This window comes from Struthio camelus, chromosome 1 (genome assembly GCF_040807025.1).
Source record: "Struthio camelus isolate bStrCam1 chromosome 1, bStrCam1.hap1, whole genome shotgun sequence".
Taxonomy (NCBI): domain Eukaryota; kingdom Metazoa; phylum Chordata; class Aves; order Struthioniformes; family Struthionidae; genus Struthio; species Struthio camelus.
Window position 1 is genome coordinate 50,894,374 of NC_090942.1, and position 23,536 is coordinate 50,917,909.

Sequence of the window (23,536 nt, forward strand, 5' to 3'; positions counted from 1 at the left end):
CAGAACTAAAACAAACCATTAGGTCACAAACACAAAAATGCTAAGAGCCAATAGCCCAAGGTAGGCAGTGAGATGCAGAACACCAACTATAGTACACGAAACACTAATAGCTGCAGAGAAGCTGTCCAATAAAATAGACTAGGGGATCAGGGTCCGGGAGATTCAATCTGATACCATTCCAGGAGTATCAGCATATGACTTCAAACACTGCATTAAGAGGTAGAAAGCTTAATAGCTGCTTTCTGATTTGGTACAATGTCTACTGACAAAACTCCTGAATTTAGAACGCATTAAATATCTGCTGCCTCCAGCAGCAATATCTCAGTACTTTGCTGAGATCAAATCCTTTAGTGAAGTGTATCAAATAGGTCAGAGGCAGATGACAGTACATGAGAAGGGCCACTGCCTCCTTGAAAGCCTTTATAAGCAAAAGAATATATGAGGCCAGAAGAGATGTATGAGAACTCAGATATTCATGACTCAAAGACATTTTCAAGCTTCTTATTCTCCAATGATGCATTCTATCCACCTAAGCAGCAAACTGCCAAAGGTATAATTTTTATATCCAACATTACCAGAAATGAAAGTGAAAATCAAACTTTCAAAGATGGGCAGATGAGCAAAACTCAGTTAACCTGCCAAGGATGTAGAAAAAAATGAGTTGCCACTGTTTTGAATGAACTGCCTTAGCTTGGTAAGGAGGTCAGAGAGGAGAGAGGGGCATAGTTATAAGCTCCTCGAGGCTAGCTCTTTGGACCTGGGCAATTTCTTAGTAGGGTAATAGAGCTGATTTCACTTCCTGATCTTTCTTCCTTCAGGTGATGGTCCTATGCAGTAGATAACAAGCAGTAACAATGCTCCATTATTTTGGACACCAAACCTATACCTGAAAGAAAAGGGAGACTGTTACCCTTTGGAGCCTGAGCGCCAGCTGGAAGGTACTTTTCTGTTTCATTATACTTTACTGCCAAGTGCCAGCTAGAAGGTATTTTTTTGTTTCATTATACTTTACTGCCAATCTTTGTTTGAAAATTACTTAGGAGTTGAATATTTACAGAAATAATGGCTTTTGAAGTTGGTCCTTACAGGCATTAAGTTAGAAAAAATGGTTACCTTGAAAAAATGAGAACAATGGACCTTACTTATTCATTCTGTATGTTCAGTTTAATAACTCAGGGCTAAACCTCATCCAGCTGTGTTTGGCTGAGGTCAAATGCAATAAAAGACTGATAATAAATACGGAGTCGCTGTAGGGGGACCCTTGCTGATGGCCTTCCTGCATGACTAAACTGAAATCAAGTGTATACTTTGCACTAAGCTAGCAGAATTTGGAAGCAAAAGGTTGAGAGCTCTGTGGACACGAATCTGTTATAACACAACAGTCTTTCATATTTTTAAACAAGACTCTGCAAAACAAGGTCACAAAGGGCATTTCTCATTGTATTCATTAAAGCCACTATTTCCTTGTATATGTACTGGCAGGGTGGAGTACAATTACTTTCTGCAAATCAAATGAGAAAGCTATTAGAATATAATAAAATTCAAATGTGTATTCTTATCAGATCCTTCCCTAAGAGCTAAATATTTGCATTTTAACTGCATTAGGCTAGGTAATTTAATTCTAAGGACAAAATTCTACTCCTTAGTATTCACAATGGATCTTGACTCCAAGTAGTTTGCTCTTCTGTCATCCTCATGTTATTATCCAAATTTTGGGATACACTAACTGTTTTTTGCTACTCCATAAACTACACTTGAATTATGCTAGGTTTACAGTTTTGCATTGCCAGAGTAGGATACAACAGTGAAAGCTGGGACTAGCTTTAGGCCAAAGCAAAACAGGAAGTTGCCTAGGGTGCATCCTTGCTGCTCCAGCCACGACAGCACCTGGTTTGCCAGGGCAGCACCTGCTTGCTCTGGGAACATGAGCTGGAGAAACCAGTTTCTGACTCCCACCCGCATGGCCCAACCAGCTGCTCCTGAGGGACAGGTAGGAAGAACAGGCAGAAGCAGTAAACCCTTATCCTGGACCTCCAATTGCCTTTTCCTCCCTGTGCACATCCCAAATCCAGACTCCTGGAAAACTCATAGACCCTTTCAAGGCTTTTTTTCACATGCTCTCACTTCGCTGTAACCTTCCTGACTCCTCTCTTCCCTAGACCAACTCCCCCTTGAACTCCACTGATTTTCCCAGCTCTTGCTTCACTACTTCCTAAGCCTACTTTGCCCGAGACGGTCACCCCAGGTATGAGGACAAAAGGAGAGAGAAAAACTCAGTCTGTCTAAACTTCTGGTTAGCCTTAAGATAGCCTTTGCTGTAGAGCTGTCTTCACGTATGTTTAGCCAGTTGCCACGCTGTGAGTGATGGAGGCATAGAAAATGCAATCAGTAGGTCTCCATGCCTGTTATGAGATGTGTGGTCCAGAGCACGTGATTTCAGTGAGTCATGGAGGGAGTTGTGATTTACTTGAAAGAACATATTAAAACTAATGATGAGACTTCATGAAATTTCCAAGAACCAACGTAATCTTCTTCTTAAATTGCCTTTATTAAAAGGTTAGAGAGGGAAAGATTTGAAAGTTATTCAAGCCCTTCATCTAAAGTACTTCCTACAGTTTATTATTCAGTAACTTGTCTTGTTTCATTGCACGTCTTAGGCAATGAAGTTGCTACCGCATCCCTTAGAGAAATATTCCATAACTTGCTGTTTCTCACTCGTCAGGAAATTTTCTCACACCAGCTTGCATGTTTTCTTTACTACTTTCTTCCAGTTGTGCCAGCAGTATCCTCATTTACTACTTTTAGCGAGAACAGTAATGAGTGTTGTTGCTGTTACTATTCTTATGCTATTCCAGCAGCTATGAGAGGTCCCCATGTAGTAGGTGCTATATAACAAAGGTTCCTGCTCCAGTGTTAAAAATCTAAGAACTTCTTCTTTCAGAAAATAGTTCACATTTTGGCAATCCCATGAGACGTCTTTTTGCATGAAACTTGTCCTTCTGTTTTTTGGTGAAAAATAGACCTAGTTTTTTTTTTATACTTTGAAATGCAAAAATAAAATATCTCTTATTTTTAAGCCATAGATGTACTTGGGCTTCCTGAAAGCTATTAGAGTGAGCTGTCTGGGTGCGCTCTGTTTATCTGCAAGGAAAATACAGCCAGCATCAGCTTATCCTCCATTATGAAGTACTCTTTCTCCACCCTAAAATGGAAGCATCATTTCTCAGGTCAAGAAAGAAGGCCAGCTTCCCTGCTGGTTAGTCCTTGGGCACCGTGGTGAGTCTATCACTTCATATGAAGTATGGAAACTCAGCTGAGAAAATCACAGTTTACCAAGCCACAAATTTACCACAAGTAGTAAAGCTGACAGCTGAAGCTGAAGTTTAGTGAATATGCTATGAGCCATGAAAGACGTACTATTGCAAATGATCAAAACTGAGCAGTATAATTCCACAGAGAATACTGATTTCTTAACAACATATTTCAGTTCTGAACTGAAAAAAGAAGAAAATTCTGAATTTTCCTTTGAACAAATATTATGAAAAAATTGTCACATTTAGTCTCTTTCCTTCTTGATGTAATGCTGTGATCTATAATATTGTGTAATCTTTTTCACATTTTATTTAAATTTCAAAATAAAAATCTATATTGCTCTGTATTTTCATGTAGTTCATTTAACTATTGACACATCTCAATTCAAAGTTTCACTTTCAGTGTAACAGCATTTCCCAGTAGGAACATATTCACTGGAAAAATTTCAATCAGCTTTTTAATGTATAAGCCATTCTCTTTCCTTATAAACTTAACTCAACATTCAAGATTAACAGCAATAGAGCTGGTTTTCAAATACCCAGTTGTTTACCTGCAGTAGAAATTTTACTTAAATTGTCCGTTATTCAAGTGAGTGATTCAGTGCCTAAGACTACAAATAACCTGGGTGATCTGTTTGCATAATTTGAAAAGTTTGCCAATAACTTGGGTGTGAACTATTAAAGAAATCCATTCAAACTCTAAGTGCTAGAGTCATTATTCCTGATGAGTGTGTTCTCTCTTTATTCTTTCCAAATATATGCAATGAAAAATCATGAATCCCTGAGCAATATTTTTCAGGTAGTTTATTCTGACCACTCTTCCCTTTATGTACTTCAATCTTAAAAGTTTGTAACATGTGATGTGATTCAGAAATAAGCAAAATGTTTAATGGTGTTTCTTTATCTACCATTGCTAGCGGTTCAAAGCATAATCCATAAGCTAAATGCAGAAATGTAGTGGCCAGTTTCTGTATATGAAAATCATCAGTCTGACTTGATTGAGGATCCTGACTGTAGTTTTGCCTTCAGACTTTTACAAGTTCAGGGAAGTTGTAAACCAAGCTTATACTAAAAGTCTAATCTATCTAATTTCTTTGGTTTTTCAGATGTGTATGACACTTTAAAAAAGGGCTGTGGAATTACACCAAAGAGCAAGCACCTCTCTAATCTGCATTCCTCTAGAGGAATGGCAGAAATAGCAAATTTTGAAGTAGAACCATTAAGACAGAAAAAAGGGAAGTGATTGTTAAAATGACTGAGATATTAACCTAAAATGATAAACTGCCAGTCACGAGGAAAAAATCTAGCCAGGTCAGTCTGGCTTTGATCACTACAGAGGGCCCACCCCAGCACTACATGCACAGCGCAAGTCAGACTGCAGTCATTCAAATAGATCCTTATGTAGGATGGGGCTTCACTGCTGGGATGCCATCACCTTCTGAATAACCTTATCCTCAGAGCATTCATTTGAAATAATATGATTTCAAAAACAGTTACCCCAAGAATACTAGGTTTCTTAAGGGCAGATTTTTAAGATGAAACTGTAAAATAGCAAAAGGATGTAAAGTAATAAAACATCATGGAAATCTGCACTGTCAAAAAATAAGTCAGTTTCAAAACACCGTGTTAGCTTTTTATGCATAAAGACTTAACAGATATGAGTTCTTTTCTAGACCTCTTTGTCTGGGTAGCACATGCTTTGTAACCTTTCAGCTGGACTGGATGAATCTGAATGGAAATGGAGGGCAAACTCCTCTCTCTGATTCAGCAGAATGTTCACTTATGTTTAATCCCAAACACCTGATTCCTTCTAATTTAAACCTTAAATCATGAAGGATCAGCTAGTTCCTTAATGCCTGACTCTGACTAGTAATACCACAAAACAGGCAGCTTCCTATACATGCAGGTACTCTGAAGTATTCCAGTGGCTTTTAAGTGAAGAATTTCCTTTTTTTTTTCCATGCCCTTTTACCTCAGAAAACTAATCACAGCACTCAGAAAAAAAAAGGTGGGAGTATGATGCATGGCAACACTGAGCACCCACCTGGAATGTGCTTAGGAGTGGCACTGCAATGTTAAATAGATGTCAGGATGTTTATAGCCAAAACTGATAATGAAAGGAGAGAATGTTTGAAATTGCAAATAATGTGGAATGCACAAATCAGTAACAGTGATGGAAGAAAAAAGGAGAAGATGAAGGGAAATACAGTTGAAAACCAAAACCACAGGCAAGGAGGTCAGAGAAAATAACTAAATCTTATGTGAATGACCTTTTATCCAGCATGCGCTGGAAAAAGTGTCAGGCCGAATAAAATTTGAGGTGCTGGAGAACTTATTGAGCTAAGACCGAAATTTGAAAAGTTCATGGGAAACGAGGCTTGTACCAAAGGCTTGAAAAGGAAAACTGGCAACAGTGGTAAAAAATAATGTGAGAAAATAAGTGTAATAGTAAGAACTGGAGGAGATAACACTCAAGGGTTAGAAGGGATGAGGTGCTACAAATATGACCTGTAAGAAGGACAATAGTTGGAAAGCCAAAGAATTCACTTATTACCCCAAAACCACTGAGGCTGTTATGGTCCTTTCTAGCCATACAAAACAGAGCCAGAGAGGACTGCTGACATACCCCACTCACAGAGCATAGAGTAACTGCTGAGGAGGACTTCATCTCAGTGGAGAAGTCTATCTTTAAGGCTAAATTTCTTCTTAGTTCTCTCCAGAAAAAGACAAGAATGTTTCATTCTCAGTCTTCCCTTCACTATGTACAAATCCAGAATAATATCAGAAGTGGTGGCTGCACCAGGGGAGCTCTCATTTTGGTGTACTGTGCTAATTTTAAGCAGCCTGTGCTTTATCCTGTGATCAGATCACGAGAAAGTGACATCTTATTTCCAGCAATTTTATTATTGGGTAAATTTTGGCTGTGTGGCTGCAACATATACAGCTTCATAGGTTGAAATTCTCCCATCCGCATTAGGATGCCTAAAATGCACAGGTTTGCCTCTAAACTGGTAACATAGACTCCTCTTTGTCCAGGGAGGGAAATAAGCAATTCTAAAGAATTGTTCATTTCATTCATTTCAGACATCTTGAGTAGAGACAAAGTGTACCCCAGGTGTGCTAGCGATGCTGCATTAACTACAAACAGGGGTGTCGCTTGCTAACTAGCTCAGAGGAAGGCCGCCACATTGCCGGTGCCTCTCATTTTGGATGGAAGTAGCTTAGATCTCAGAACAGTGCTAGCAGTAGGTGATTTAAGTGAGTTCTCCTTCTTCACCTCATCATTAAAAATGTGAACTGTTTGCAAGTAACCTAGAGGGCAATCAGATTTCATCCCCAACACCAAATAATTGGAAAGAGAAGTTCAACTTAGTTGAATTCATTGTCTAATGGAGAGTTGGAAAAGTCTCTGCTGGTAAGACTGCTGGTAAAGGACCACTTACCAAGCTGATATCAAGTATGACCAGGTTATTCTTCACGTTTGACCACTGTTTTATACAAAGCAGAGATCTGAAACAATTCAAATGGCAAAGAGGAGGGGAAACCGGCAACACAGAAATCCTAGTCTAAGCAGTGCAGCACTGACACAGGAAGGTACACAGCCCAAGCCAGTAGGGTGATGAAGGGCCTCCCTCAGCCGGGATCTCCCCAGTGTCCACTGTAAGTATCATAACATTTCCAATGTAGTTTTCAGTTCGTGTTGACCTGCGTGTGATCTTGAAGTTATTTCACTCCCTGTATTCCTTCTTTGCACTTGCCTGTCCCCATGGTTCAGACAAGGAACCATGGAGGACAAAGTATGATGACCATCAAAGAGCTCCTCCGCTGGTTATTGCTTCTGCAGCTACTACTATATTTATCAAACCAGCAGTCAGATTGCCTGAGTGCCTAACTAACAGCATAACTTCAAGAAACCTTCTGAGTCCCACAGCAGGCAGTGGTATCTAACAACAAGGCAATTTCTAACCCAAATGGCCACAACTGCACAATATGCTGCATGCTTAAAAGAAGTTTGGGAAGTAGTACCATATTTTATATGATCACATATTGCAGCAAGTGAGGTCCATGTTTTAATCCTCTCCCCCTTCTTTCCTCTCTCCTGTTAAAAGGAAAAGAAAAAAGAGAGAGAGAAGAAGAGGGAGAGAGAAAAAAAAAAGACTTAATGCCAGAAAGTCTTTTTGAAGTATTTATTCACTTGATTAAGAGTTCTCAGTTTGGCAAGACCTAAATCAAGATACATCAAAGAGGTTTCAAAATAAAGAGCAGCTGAATGAAAATGTAAAAGATGACAGAAGGAATAAACAATAATAACCGTGCATATGTTTAAGTCATCTGAAAGTGATTGCAGCAATGTGTAAAATATCCAGAAATAGACATTAAGATGGCATCTTAATTCCCTAAGGAAAAAAAAATCTGCTTAAATCTTAAATAAATCCTGTTTAGCCTAAACTGCATCCACTCTCCCCTTTCCTTTGTCACTTTAGGAACTTTCCCATCCTTTCAGTTTGGTTATGTATAACACAGAAACCATAACTGTTACTGCTCAGATTTTCTGTCATGATAGAGGATTTCTAGGGGTGAATACACTGGCAACATAGCCAAAATAAGGACCTCCTCACCAGCTAAACCTCATATGGTGGGGATGAATAAGTCATGGCTCATACGTGTCTTCTCTTTCCTGGCATATATTTCCCCTCAGCTAAAAAGGTTTTTCAGTAGTGAAGAGTGTGATTGAAGGTATAAGGGAAATGAATCACATTTCACTCCATGATGACTTGAGAGCTGAACAAAACTTAATGGTGATCCTGGGGAGGCATTTCTGGTTGATCATTCCCAGAAGAATATAATAAACAAAAGAGTAGCTAAAGACTACAGAAACAGATGAGAAGGGAAATAAAGGACAGAACTCAAGAAGATAATAGACAGGAGAAGATAGCACTAGGTTAATAACATGACAATGTCAGTTTTAGTTTCTGATTTTCAAACACTCTTCATTCTTTGTTACCTGTATAAATACCATAAAACAATCTAACAATGAGGCACCTCTAACAAAATTCCCACAGATTTTAACTCAGGATAATATCTCAACTTTAAAATAGCCCTGTATCTTTTATTCTGTTTATTTGCTTTCAGCTGAAACCCTTGAAAATTAATTTGAAAGACTATAATTCTTCACAAAACTATTCCCAATGGATGCTATTAAAGGTAGGATAGCTCTCTGCAGTACTGTGTCTTTGTACTGCCTGTATTTCCATTGTGACATTGTAAACACTTTTGGACAGCACCACCATAGTCACATTTTAACAAGGTGACAAAATAATGGCCTTTTCTCTGTTGAATTTTTTCAAGCATTCAAACTTTAGCAAGCGTTGCAGTAAATAGTTTTTAGCTAACAAGTAGAGATTAATTTTTGGCTCCAGTATTATCTGACAGGCTATCATTATCAGTCACTAATGTCTTTCATGGAATGGATAAAAGGTCCAGGATATCACTCATATGGCTGCTTTAAAATGCCCTGAGGTTTTCTGTTTTGGTTTGGTTTTGTTTTATCTCCATCTGAGTGTGACAAAATGTGGCAGACAGGAGGGCACCACAGAATACTTCTGAATCATTTCACATATGTTGAACACAAGGTGTTTAAAGATAAGGCTGTGGAAATTAAAGTATATATAGCTGCTTTTGTCTTACCCTCTGCCAAAAAATGTGGCATCCTTACTGTATACTGCCGTTGTACAGGAGCAGCCAAGTACAGATTATTTATTCCTGTATTTACATTGTTGTACTTTACAAGCACCCTGGGTATATTTGAAAATATAAGATGAGGATTGATATTATGACCGGTTCTGCTTTCTGTACTCAAACAAACAAGAGGGAGTTACAAGTAAATGTAGCATGTAGCACTATACTGCTTTAAGATGCTTGGTAATGTACCAGTTGCCTCCCACCTCAGACTCTCATTATCGCTGCATTCAGTCTCAAACAATCAGAAGGCCATAAAGTGATGGATGGGGGTTGGCATTTGCCATCTCCATGCACCTTCTCACCCCGTGATAGGCTAACAGAAATTATCTATCTCCTGTTTTCTCTCCTTTTACTCTCATATACTTCTAACCTAGCCACCCATAGAAAATGGAGATGGAATTATGCATCTGTTGCCTCCAGTCCAACTATAAACCATCTCTTATTGCTTACCATACATTGTTAGATCAAACGCTCCTCTTCAATCTCTCTCCTCTGTGTTGCTCTAGAGGCAGAGAACTCATTAGCAAATTATTCCACTTTCCAAAACTATCATCAGCTCATATACAGTCAAAGTACCTGAATTAAATGAAAACCCCACCTAGTCAGAGTGCAGAAATCATGCCAGTGACAGGAAGACAGTAGGCTGCCACCCCACAGATTTGTCATCCTAGTAGGGAACTTTACTAAGATCTTTTCCAGCCTTTAGTCATCTCCAGTCCAAGGTTAAAGAAAGAACGGTTGGCCTGAGATGACGAAGTGAAGAGTCCTAATTAGATAGCTAATAAAGCCCTTTTCTCTTCTTTCTGCATGTCCGCTGCAGGTAAATTGAACAATCAGCTGTAGGATAATGTGGTCTGCTGTTGTTTGTCTTCTACTGCTAGTATACTAGGTTAACTAGTTTAGTATGAAGCCACTGAACAACGAGTTATAGCAAGCATCCTTCATACTTGCCAATCTGCAAGGCAAAATCTATAGATTCTAGGGTAAAAGATCCATGTTTTTCCTTGTTTCCTGTAACACAGCTCTGAAGCCAGCCAAGCTTAGTCATGTGCTGTCTGAAACAGGGATGTGGGTTTTTCTTCACAAGCCATTTGTTTTTAATCAAATTTTTGTTGGCCTTTTGCTAAATATGGTGGAATTAGTGTATAATTTGAAAGTGCAATTATTTCAGCCACACATTTCTGTACTGTGCTGAAGCCTTAGAGTAGCACCAGTGTGCCACCTGTCTCCTCCTGGAAGAGACAGGGCAGAAGGTGCTCCAGGTGGAAGGTGCTGTAGATGTCATGCAAGTGGACCCCAACTGACCAGAAATGCCAGCTAATGAAGAAGCATCTTCCTAGAGCTGGCAAGAAATTTAATGGCCCAAGCAGTTGCAACTCAGTTAAAGCAGTACTGGCTCCTGTTTGTGAGTTTACCACAGGGTAAGGGCTTCTTCTCAGTTTTAGGTGCTTGCCTAGTCCATCACCTTCCTGAGACAATCACATGCATGTCCCCAGTCAGGTTCAGTGACTGGAACACTTTGACACTCATTTTCTACTGCCTTTTTCTTAATCTGCCATTCATCTGCAAGTTCTGCTAAGTCCAGCTTCTACTAGCCATGCTCACAAATATGTTCTTCACCCTTCTGAGCTTTGCAAAGCTCCTTTTCCAGCTCCTCTTCCTTTCAGCCTTCCTTTTGTTCCTCTCCTACAATGCAGCTAGGGCCTCCCAGAAGTGTCCCACCACTTCCTGGGTCAGTGTTTTTTCAGAGTCTCTGACCCCTGCTTGTACTGCCCAACAGTGAGGATGTGTCTGTCTGTGCCTGGACTACCAGATCAAAACTCATCTGCAAGAAGATAGTTGGAAAAAGCAGTTTCTTTCTTAAAAGTTTCATCACAATACTTCGGAAAATAGGCTCATTACCCTCATTTCCAAAGCAGCTCAGAGAGTACCTACTGCCTTGAAACTGCAGCTGTCTAACTGTACACCAATTAGATGTTTGCCCTAAACGTGTTTCACTCACAGCTGTGGTCTCCTCACCTCAAGTCCATCATCATCTGTCTTTCTCACTTGCTTCTCCACTGCCCTCTTCAGCCTTCTTATTGCCCTCAAAATCTCCCTCTCATTAGTTTTCCCTCTCATTCCTAACCAAGACTAACCCTCTCCAATACAATACCAAACCAAAACTGAAAAACTCTCAAATCCAGTTGCTGCACAGGTATCCCATATTCCATTTGTGACATTTCAGGTGCTATATTCCTTCTGACTCCATCTGCCTACTTTGTCAATGTGGGGCACAACTACGGAGGTGAACTGCTTTGAGAGAGGATTTTCACATGCACAGTTATTCTACTATAACTGCAGCAGCACAATCAAGCTACGTAGTTGTGCCAAGAATTTTACCAGCTTCAGCAAGCTTTTTGTTGGTAAGATCTTCAGGGCATTGACTGCCTACTTTGTTTGTACAGCATCTAGCACAGAAAGGCCCTTAGAATGACATTACAGGACCAAAAGTAATTAAGAGTAATTCCTTTTGATATATCAGCCATAGGGCATTAAAAACACCTTTCTAGGGCTCTAAAAGTCTAGAGGGAGACAATTACATAACAAAAGGACTTCCCTTCTGGTTTAGCCATTAAATAACATAAATTCCATGATATCCTGTTAAAGCATAAGCATCTTGTTTTTGCAAGATGTGCGTATATGCTTAAGAATATGAGTAGTTCCTTTGCCTTCTGTGGGAATAGTCATATCCATAAAGCTAAACATGGGTGACTGTCTCTTTAGCATCAGTATCCATGTCCTTTAACGTACATTTAGTGACTGTATTAATAGTCCCAGCACTGCAGGCAGATGTTAAGGCCCACATGTTTATGCTAAATCTTTATTTTTATTAGCTGAACTTTAATGAATGAATTCAAAGATTATGAGAGAACTGCATATTTTCTTTGGAAACTAGAAAAGTATTGTTTTGGAAACATTTTCATACCATTATAATAGCCCCAAAATGTGTCTGGTAGAATTCCAAGATATCAACAGTGTTACTGAATATAAAATAATCATGAAGAGGGTTATGCTTGTATAGCTGGGAATGCTTTTGGAAGATAAATGTGAACTTTCAAGTTTGTATTCTGTCAGAAGGCAATATTTTTCCAAAAGAATGTCATCCTGAGTATCAAGAGACCAGCGTTATGTGAAAAGAGGAGTACAGTGGAGTACATCAAGTACGGTGGAGGCAGCTGTGAATACTACTGCTGGAAGAATAACTGTACACATAGCTAGCAAGTCTTGCTGGGCTTATCATGATTTTCCCAGTGTTCCCTATTTGTAATAGTAAAACAAATTCTTTGTCCAAACAGAGTCATCACTTACCACTAAATGGAGTCATATGAATGTTCCTTAGCCACATGGTGTTGACTTCTGTTCACTAAAGGGCTGACCTACATTCAGGAGACATGCCTGAGAAAATCACTGCTCTTCAAATTCCACAATGAAAATCAAAGAGGAAGCATTTTAAGAAGAGAGTGGGTGACAGTGAGCTTATTCATGAAGAACTGTAAGACATTTGAGATAATTTTTGCCACCTTCTACATTAAAAGAAAAGTGCCATGCATTTGGTGGCTGTAGACATCAATTTTTTACACTATCGGCTTCCTCTTGGAAGCATTTAGAGAAATATAGGGAGAGATTTATCAGTTCCCAAACATTTTACATCCAGTTTTTTCTTACTACATTAGGCAAATCACGAGATCTCCTTTTCTTAGACTTTTATGGTCTCCTTTTCCTCCCCTTTCTAACAACCACCTGACCTGTGGGAGAGGTGTTTCCCTTCCCCAGGAGCAACTTCCTGATAGTAGACTTACATTTCGCAAGAGCATCTTCACCTCCACAACTCTCTGCAGAAGCTGTCAGAGTGCGATGGTAACCAGGCAGTATTTTCACTGCAAATACATCTGAAGATTTTGGGGCCTGGAGTATGCTTAAAGCATATCCTACTTAAAAGCAATATTGTTATTGACACACACTTTCCTTTATGCCCATGCAGTTTCTTTGAGGCTGGCTCATGCTTCCTGAAAGCAGACCAAAATGACCACTCAATAGCACGCAGCAATACGTTGCTGTGACATACTTCACCTGACACAGATTTTTAGCTGTTACACTGCTGATGATCTAAAGATGCATACCTTCATATCCACTTGCCCGTCCCCTGAGTCAGTCAGGCTACTGGAAGCATCAGCCCTCCACACTTCCATTCAGCTCACCAGTCCTGCAGAGGCAGCACTTGCTTAACCAGAGTGTCTTCTGCTGACTTAGCAGATTTTGTTCTCAGAGGTTTTACTTTAGCACATTAGAAATAGATAAATCAAGGGTAGGGGACACACTTTCAAAACAGACCAAAAAGCTTTGTTTTTCTACATAATAAGCTATTAAGAATAAAATGCATCTATAATCTCTCAATTCTGAGAACTTTCATCTCTATTAAATCTGACAAGTTAATTAGATTAATATGAAACTATTATTTTACTTTAAAATACCAGTGACTAGATAAGGATAATAGATGTGTTCATTTGATATTCTGTGAAGTAAAGGGGTTTGAGGTAAGTTGCAATACCAATGCAAAACTGAAGTCCGAAACCTAGAATACCAGTTAAAGTGTAATTCAAAGTGTGTAGCTGTTCTGGCACAGACCACCAGCTGCCAAAGCTCAGTGCCATGCTGCCAGGACGGATACCTACCCATTAAATACACAGACAAAGTAAATTCTATGTGTGGAAATTGTATATGTTGAAAGAGGAATATCCATTTTATGACCAAAATCTTCTACTGGAATCTGACATTTTCATTCTTAGCATATGCAAGTTGAACACACAAGAATTTAACAAGTAATGTGCTAACCCACACGTAGGGAAACAATTTGCAGTACTGTAAGACTGATAGTTTTCTCCCTAAATACAAAAGGTCTCTGAAGTTGGTAAGGAAGGAAGAAAACAGGGACTGTTTCAGGACAATACACAAATAGTGATGCTAAATTTGAAAAAAAACTCTAGATATTTACCAGTGGCTGATGTGCAGGCAGCCATGTAGAAAATACCAACTTGAAGCACCAGGCAGCGGAGACACATTTTGCTGCATTCCTGTAGAGTACTGTAAACTGCAAGTCTATTCTACTGTTTCCAGAATAAATGCTCAAAGTGTCATGACGTATGTTCATTGAAATAACTATAACAATACATAGCACAGCAGCTCAGAAAACCAGTAGAGCTATAGTGACTGGCAATATGCAGTGCTCTCTTAAAAATCTGTCATTTGGTATTTGTCATTGTATGCAATAGCCTTCGCCATCTAATCGGGCAGTACTCCCTCTGTTGTTGACTCCCACTCTGTCTGATTCATATAGTTCTTTACTTCCTGGAAGAGATCTCTTTTTTGAACTGCTGAACTTCCTTTTCAGTCAGAATACCTGCTGCATCTTCTCCCCAGCTCTGGCATCATACAGGTGCCCCTTGAAAGACTCTGCTTGGATAACCTGTTCCTTCTTCCACCGAGGGGCTTCCGCTGTTCTTGAAACAGCCACCAAAGCGATGTCTTGCAGAAAGAAACCCTCCCCATGAGATGTCAAAGCCATTGTAAATATATCCAAATATAATGCAGATTGTTTGTTTTAAGGTCTATGTTCAAACTAAGAAAACTAAAAAAAAAAAAAAATCCCACCAACTTGTAGCAGTGTGTAAGCACAGTTTGTTTCTCAGAAGTGGCTGGACTGCTTGAACCTTCCCTCTCCTCCACCTCTGTTTGTTAATCCCAGGCTGTGTCCCAATTGTGTCACTTTCTTAACACAGGAAGCATTGCTTGAATTGAAATTCAAGTTGCTCGCTTTTATAAATATTTGTACAGTGCATTGCTATATTCCTGTGTATTACAGGTAGAATGAGAAGCAAACTTAAGAAGGTTAAATAAAGCTGCTTCCATCTGGGCTCCAATAGTCCTAGAAAGTACTGATCACAGGACTGTAAATTCCATATACATTCTTGTTTCCATATCTTAAAGAACACTATAATCTTCTCCTACCCCTTTCAAAAGCTTTCTTTTGCTAGGGGATTTCCTCAGTGGCATGATGAGTTTCAATGAACTTCTGTAAAAAATATCTCTGGGTATTTCCACAGGGTAAATGAATTAAAATGTATTATTTAGTTATAAAATTATTTATTTATTTTTAATTTAATTGATTTATGATATATCAATTTATTTAATTTAATCTCAAATATAAATTAATTTTCGTTATTAAAATAGCCAAAGGAAGTTAAGTCCTATTTCAGGGAAGTGTTTCAGTCGATACTTTGTTGGTCAGTTTATACTACAAGATGTTACAAGTTTAGGACCTGACATAATCAGTTTTGAATCAACTTCTCATATATGCTAATTTGTATTATCTTTAAGACACATTTTAAAATGTCTCTATTATACATACAGATTAGATACTTTTGTATATTTTAAATTTAGACATAGTAGTAAATGAAGCTGCAGTAATGCTGGCAGTCAGGACTTCAGAGTCCACTGAAGTCAGTGAGAAGTTTTGCCATTTGTCTCACTAATCCACCCCTCCCCAGCCTGACACACATAAATGTATAAATGTATAAATGCACACACACATATACATATCTCTATATATGAATGATATGTATACGTGTGTTTGTGTGCTTGTATATATATTAAAAGTTTATACAGATATACAAGCACACAAATACGTGTATTCACAAACACTGTAAACTGCGTTGTGTATTTTATTCAAAACAACTTCCATCTAGAATACTAGCCAGAAACATGCTGTTCTGGACGTAAACCCACAAAGAGCGTATTTCTTGCAGTTTCATTTTCTTGAAATTCTATAGGAATAAAACAGAAAAAAACATGATAATGGAAAATGAAAGTTACCACTGAGTTTTACTGGAAGGTAGTTCCTATCATAAACAAATTTTTTAACCTTAAGTACTACTGAAACATGTAAATAACGTTTAATGGAGACCGCATACTGTATAAAGGCCTGTATAAAGGCTATATGTACATGAATAATTTACTTGTTAACTATGTATTATAACACTGATGAAACCCAGTCATACATTCACCCATTTTCTGACAACTGGCAGCTCTTATCTGACAAACTCCATTTCCTACACATGCTTTCTCTCAGTGATAGTAAGAGAAAAATTTGCTGAAGGCAGGACTATTTTTGGCCCAGTAACACTTATGTTGCTATGTGATCTCAGATAACTGGGTAGATAGGTAGACAATGAAGTCAAACAGCTGATCTGCAAAACTGAGAACACTGTGCGGTTTCCTTTGCTGGTGCTTGTTTGTGTATAAATACGCACATGTGCACAAACTATGGGTAATCAAAGCTTTTTTTTTTCTAGATATGTTCATCCAAGAAAGAGGCCACATCCTATAGCCTGTTAAAACCCTCTGCTAAAATGCAGCCTGAACCCTGTAGCCAGCTCTGAGAAGTAGCTCCATAACGTGGTACTCATGACATTTGTACAGGCTGTTTCACTGCAAAATTCACAGCTGATCTTAGTTAAGATAGAACAACCATACGTCAGTGCTGCTGCAAACATTGCCTCTTCCAGTTGGCTGATAATGGCAACTTTGATCATTGAGCCATCATGGCAAAATTGTCAAATGCCTGCAAATACAGCAAATATCACTTTCAGTTCAAGTCAGACGGGGTATCCCTCCAAGACTATTAGTAAAATCTACACTAGAGCAGCTGTCTTTTGTACAAAGGTGGACTGAGTGCACCTCACCTCTTCTTCCTTTCTCCTCGTCCATTGTATTGGGTGCCTGGTGACCTAAAAGCCGGTTGTCTCTACACAGTAGTTATAAGAAGTACCAAACTTGAGCCCATGTTTTTTTTTTCATGAATGCAATATCCCCTTAGGCAATGAAACTCATCAATAAGCGTGATGAGCTCTTAAAAGGAGACTGTGATACACAGGTGCATTGGCCAATACTGTAGACATTTAGATCTGCCACTTTTATCATAGTATCCAGTATAAGAATCTCCATAAACAGTATACACAGAAGTAGCAAGATACGCTGTATCAGACACTGGAGAATTAGCTTTCTCAACCACGTGTCTGAATTATGATTAATTGACGGCTTTAGTTATACACCATCTATGTGGACAGAAGTTCTACTTTCTGCCTCAGAGCCAGTTACAGAAATAAATCTCTTTCTCTGTATTTTCTCCTAACACAAGGATCCTATGGGAGCAGGTGCATCTGGCGTCCTTGCTGCACTCACCAGACCCACTTCTGCAGAGGGAGCAGGAAAACCATGTGAATTGTGGTGGAAACACACAGCCTGCAGTGTTCGCACACGAGCCAAGCTGACAAGAGGCAGTCCTCTCTGGCTTCCCCTGTCTGCACTTTCCTGTTCAGCTGGAATATTTGGGACAGGATAGAGCACCTATACCATTGCTTTGCGTTCTACCAGAGGTATCTGCTTACAGGGTGCGGGTGAGGGCAAGGTGTATGGAGACATGTCAAGAGAGCATTCAGGGTACATATGGCTCTGAAGTAAGCCAAGGTGTGTCCCGCTACATGTGACCCGTTAGCGCCCACCTTTCTTCCCTCCTTCTGAAGGAAATCAGTGGGCACTCACGCAGTAGGAGCCCTACCGGGCACCAGCCAGCAGTGCAAACGAGCAATAGTCACGCTATCGTGTCGGCTGACACCACATCCACCATGTTGTGTGCTAACATGACAATAGAGATGTCCTCTCCATGCAGGGCTGAGGAGGAGTAGAAACCCGCACTGCTTCTCCAGAGGATGACAGACACTTCAGTCCAGTACATTGGCCACTCTCCAAAAACCCGCTAGAGAGATGGATCTAACTACGATCCCACTTCCTACATAACTCCTGTGGGAATTAATAGTTTGCCCATGTACACCTTCCTCTTCTGAATTAGACCATCCTAATTTGTAATTATTCGAATTTGCTTTGAACTTTATGATAGAATTTTATGACTTTCTTTTTATTCCAGAGATCTTCCTTCCAAATGAATATATAGTGACAAACTTTTGACAATGCTGCAACACAGTGCTTCACTTCCTTCAGACTAATGAGCTTAAATGAAGATAGGAAAAGAACACAAGTTTCAGGTTCTTTCTTCCAGTGAATCCAATCTCATCAATTCATCAATAAAAAATGACTTAAGTCAGTGAAGCCCTTTAAGTTACAATTAGACTTTCTTTGACAGGGTCCATCCTTTACTGAGGAAGAGGAAGGATGCTTCTAATGGAAGAACAGACTAGTGTTCATTTCAGAGGAATACACCTTCAGTTTTGGTAGTGCTGGAATCTATCAGTTCCCCACATGGGACATACTTCATATACTATCTAAAACTGAAAATGGTATGATTTTATAGAGGGTAGGAAAAGGGAAAATCCTGGCTTTGAAAACCCTTATTACTCAAAGATATTTCTTGGGCAAAAAAAAAGTCTCAGTTCATACTTGAAAGAGGAGGGGAAATCACTAAGAAAGAAAAAGAGAACCTGACATTTACTTAGGATTCTACAACTGAGCTAATTCTCAGGAAAATGATATTCAGTTTAAAGAGTCATAGGGTTCAACTTTAGTTACAGAAGATTATAGTGGCAGCTACATGGCCTGTATCTGTCTGTAAGTCCCTAGCCTTTGTTAGTGAAATTTGTTAGTAAACCCTTGTAGCTTCCCTTTTTTCCTTTTTTTCCATTTTTAAATTTGTGAATCTTCTTCATCACAGTTCATAGGAGCCAAAAATTGAAGACAACAGTTCCAGCCTATGGAAATCATCTTTCCTTTTTTCATACTGTTAAACAAGCCCAGTGGGAAAATGCAATTAGCAGGGACATGCTATTCCAGTAAGAAAATGTCAATGGCAAAAAATGGAAATATTACTTGGGGAGAAAATTGATCATCAAGAGCAGGTGAGCATAAGGGCGAAAAAAACACTTTGATCAAGTGTGCTCTTTAATGTCTGCTATATCCAAGTGTGAAGGAAAAGTGAGATTTCTGACCAACTTTTTGGTACGTTTGAATTAAAGATATGGGAGTAAGAGCCTACTTAGGTATGAGCTAAATAAAAGCAACATTTGGACTAAAAACCTGAAAATCACAAAGACAACAGATACATACATTTTATTCTACCTTTTGCGTAGATTTTTTCACTGGCTGATCTCAGCAGAGAAAATAGTAACAGGCCAGCAAATTTATCTGACAACACAAAGCTGAGAGGTGTTGGAAACATGGAAGAATTTTGATGTTATACAAGAAAATCTGAGTGACCTTGAGGAATGAAGTAACAGAAATGGAATGAAATCCAGCATTAGAAGTTGCGATGTCTCTGTAAGGAGTGATCGCCAGTTGTTCAAATACCTCCATTGTCATTTTGCTTCAAAAAGACAAATGTAGGAAGTGTCAGACAAAATGATTTTGGTTGAAACATTGCAGTTATCACAGCTGTGCAGGGCTCTGATGAAACTGCCGCTGGAGTGCATCATTCCTGTCACACAGGCTGGAAAAAGGTGAATTCAGGCAGTGAAGAAGAGTATCAGAAAGACAGAGAAGTAGAAAGCTTTGTTGCACAAGAAAAGGCTTGTTTAGGCTAGGAAAAGGAATGCTGCAGGCGGATCTGAGGGTTTAACTCCATGAGTTAAACATGATCTTCTCCAAGGAGATGACCTGTTTAAATTAAAGGATGATGAGGTATAACAGCTAATTGCAAAGTGTGGCCACAAATACATTTTGACTAGAAATGAGAAGTTTTACAGCCATTCACTTCAGAGGACTGAAATTCCTGAGTAACCTTCTAACAGGAGAAGTGGGGGCAAGCAACCTACCTGGCTTTAAGAAAGAATTTGATCGTTGTATGAAAGGGATTACATGATATAGTTGCCTGTAATAGCAGGGGCTTGTATCCCAGGAAGCCTGGATATGTTTGTGGAAATCAAAGAAAAAGTAAGATCAAGAAGACAAGTGCTACTTAAGTCATTCGTAATACACCTTGCAGCAATACGTGAATTATTACGTTGCTGTAGCCTGAAAACTATTATTTGTTTGGCTTCTCCATGAAATCAGAAAATAAGGACTCGGAGAGTCTTCCTTTTTATCTGTACACAGCAGCTTTGCTTCATTTTCTGAAATCACTGAGAAGCTTTACCAGGAATGAATTAGAGGTTTAGAAATAGCAAAAAAGGTATTTGCCTGCTTTGCTGATAACTGCATAAAGTCTGAAGCAAGAAAGGATACTTGTGAGATAGGGTGCTAAAAGGATCACCAAAAGGAATGAAACTACCTCAGAACGATGGCCACTAGCAAGACACATAGATCTCGTTTACCATGGGGCTATATATTTCCAAGCATGATTTGGTGAGAAGTTAATGTTGCCACAGTGGGTACATGCATGGCATCTGCTGCAGAGGCTGACTGGGTGGCTGTACCACTCTCTAGAGAAAGGGCTGCCTGGCAATATACAGTCAGACACTGTGACATATATCCTCAAAAGGAATATACCAATTACCTTAATGGAAAGAAAACCGTTTGCATGCATGATTGACCTTTCATGCTATCTGTACAAAGGGCCTGGGGAGTGTGAAATGACTCATGGGTGGCTTCATTTTGAGAAGATTGCTGAATAAGTTATTAGACAGACAGCTACCCTCAGGCCAATACTAGGCTGAGGGAGTAGGTAAACATAGAAAGAAAGAAGGAACTAAAGTGAATGGGAGAGCAAGCGGTTGGTCACACATTAGTGTCCTGCTTCCAGACAAGTACACTTTCTAGCAACTTAAGATTCTTCCTGTAGTAAAAGACCAAGAGCCATACTGAACTTTTAAGGCCTTCACTAGTTGCTAAGTTATGCTGAGCCCAACGACAGTACAACTATTCAATAAGGATATTTATTTTATTACTATACTGTTAAGCATCTCAGTATCAGAAAGAAATAAAGAGCCCCGAAGACCAAGCACAAATTAGATCTTCTAATCTTTAAAGATAGCTGCTCTTTTTTGAATATTTTGGGACATACTTCTTTCTCTCTGATATTAGTAGAGATTAGTGATTAGTGTCTGACTGTTTTCTTTATATGAGTATATTTTCATAACTATATCAAGCACTTCAGTCACATGGAATTAGCTGGCATTTGTTCATTCTTGAGGATTTGCCTCTCCTAGCAAAGACATTCCTGCCCAAAGCTACTGACGTAGCCAGCTATGCAGTCATTCAACAGTATGCAAGAGTTTGCATCTTGAAAGGGGAGATGTTGGTGCACTGAAGTGCCTGCAGGCAGATGAGAAGTTGCATCTATTGAAAAAGACAATGATTACAGCAAAAAGAGATCTCTTCTTCAGGAGTTGGATTCAAGCCACAAAATAGAATGGGACACTCACTGATTTATTTTGAACTAAATGGTATGACTCATGCTTGCACCCTATTTTGGTTTAAATGTAATCTCTCCCCCAATCCATGTATGACTATTCCAGGAAAAGCAGCAACAGCACATGTGAAATTATTTTCTCCCTTCTGACATTTTCTATCAGTCTCAGTCGACACGAAAACAAAGCTATCATACAGCATCAGAAAGGTAATATGAAAATAGAGTGACTGAAAGAGGATTGACCAATAGTTAATAGCTGTCTGACAGAGAAAGATATAGATTTTGCTCTCTCTCCCTCCAAAGCTCTTCCTTCCAATATTTGTTTTACTGAAATCTCATCAAAATTATAAATTCCAGCTCAGAGTTCTCCTCAACTAGTGCTTAAGAACATGACTGTGGTGGATCTGCAAATGTTAGATTTATTTGAGGGTTTTTTTTTTTCAAGTTTAGTTCTGGTATGACTGAATTTCACTGTGAGAATGAAATGGAAATGCCATTCCAAAAAAAAAGATGCTTCATTCAATTCCCTATGCATGGTACATGTCTGATCACTCTAACAGGGGATATAGCCATGTAACTATTTGCCTGAGTAGACTCTAACTAAATATATGTATCTACTAACCTCATAATCAGAGGTTTTTGTTCCACAGCTGAGTGCACTGGTCTTCACCTCACTTTTTGAGGTGAAATGAGAATCAAGTTACCCTAAAAGGAAAGTAACAGAGACTGGAACACAATATGAAGCGATGAAATATGATCTATGTCAGTAATAAAAATCTATTCATAACAATTATATTCAGAAGTAATTTCTCTCAGGAAAGAGAAATTTCAAGAGCTTGGTCTCCAGAGTGACACCTGACAGGCAGGCTGCTATATCAGGTTAAGTATCCCACAAGAAGAAACTGTTCAACAAATAACACACTAGAAATTTGTCGAAGATTACTAGTGAAATTCAGTTCAGCTGTGTACCCAACTGTGCCTAATCAAGACTTCTACTCATTACATTTCATTTATTCTTGTTATTCATTTTCCAATAGCTGTGTTAGAAATCCGGATAAAGTCAGAATGAGCTCAAGAGGTTAGATGACAAAAGAAAGAGCAAGAATATATTTTATTCAGTATCTCAGTCTAAACCCCACTTCTAATGGAACTTATTTTTCTTTATTCAAGCTTCATAACTTATTTCCTTATTGTGCTTTTTGCATCTCTGCTTTTTGCTCAAATGTCTTACTAGAAAGGCTACTGCTGCAGAATTTTCTTCTGAGATCGTATTAGGAAGTAATGGGAGTGTCACAGAGAAACATATTCTCATATTTCTAGTCTCACCTTTCTCCTTTTAATTTTCTCTTTCTTTGTATAGAAAGGAGAGTCAAGAAACAGGCGTCTAAAAGACTTACTAGATTATCTTCTCCTCAGTCTCTGCTAATACAAGATGCTTCCCTGCATGACATCAGCTAGCGTTTGCCAAGTTATCAAAGTCCCAAATAGATAAACATTCTTCCCAGGAAGACTCATGCCTCACTCTTGCAAAGGCTTGTTTCATCCTTAGCCAAGACAGTCTTTTTAAATGTCTTCCATATAGAGCTATCAACAAGTAACACCTAAACCAGCTATTTTCCTTCCCTGGAATTTAACAGCCTTCCATTATGGACAGATTTTTGTGAGAAGACAGTTTATTCTGTTAGCATCATGGGCAAGTGCTACATTATATGGTTAATCCAGAAGCGTGGTAAATTTCAGCCCCAAAACTGCACAGTTCTTGAGGACAACTGAAAAAGCCCCAAAGAGGAGAACTGCGCAGGCAACCTTAGCTATTGATTTTGTTACAAACCTCAGCTAGAATACTTATCAGCTTCACAGAGGTGAAGGGTTGCGAGAGCTTGAATCTGTACAGAGCTTTGAAGATAAAAGGATTGAATGTTGCTTTCTATATACATGTGTGTGTGATGGGTAAGTAGATGAACAGTTGGCAAGAGTCTCTAGGGCTGACAAGCCACTATCTGAACTTTTAATGTGATAGCTGTTCATTACACAAGACAGGATTTCAGGGATAGCCACTGGGAATTCGCTTTTTGCAAGTGCTTCCAGT

General features: G+C 39.0%; 1 long non-coding RNA gene across 1 annotated transcript; it reads left to right on the plus strand.

The window, feature by feature from the left end:
• The first annotated feature begins 823 nt into the window (after window positions 1-823).
• LOC138066689 (uncharacterized) lies at window positions 824-18,875 on the plus strand. The gene is made up of 3 exons (XR_011140062.1): window positions 824-938; window positions 17,290-17,527; window positions 18,817-18,875. It is a non-coding gene; the product is annotated as an uncharacterized lncRNA (long non-coding RNA).
• Window positions 18,876-23,536: the final 4,661 nt, after the last annotated feature.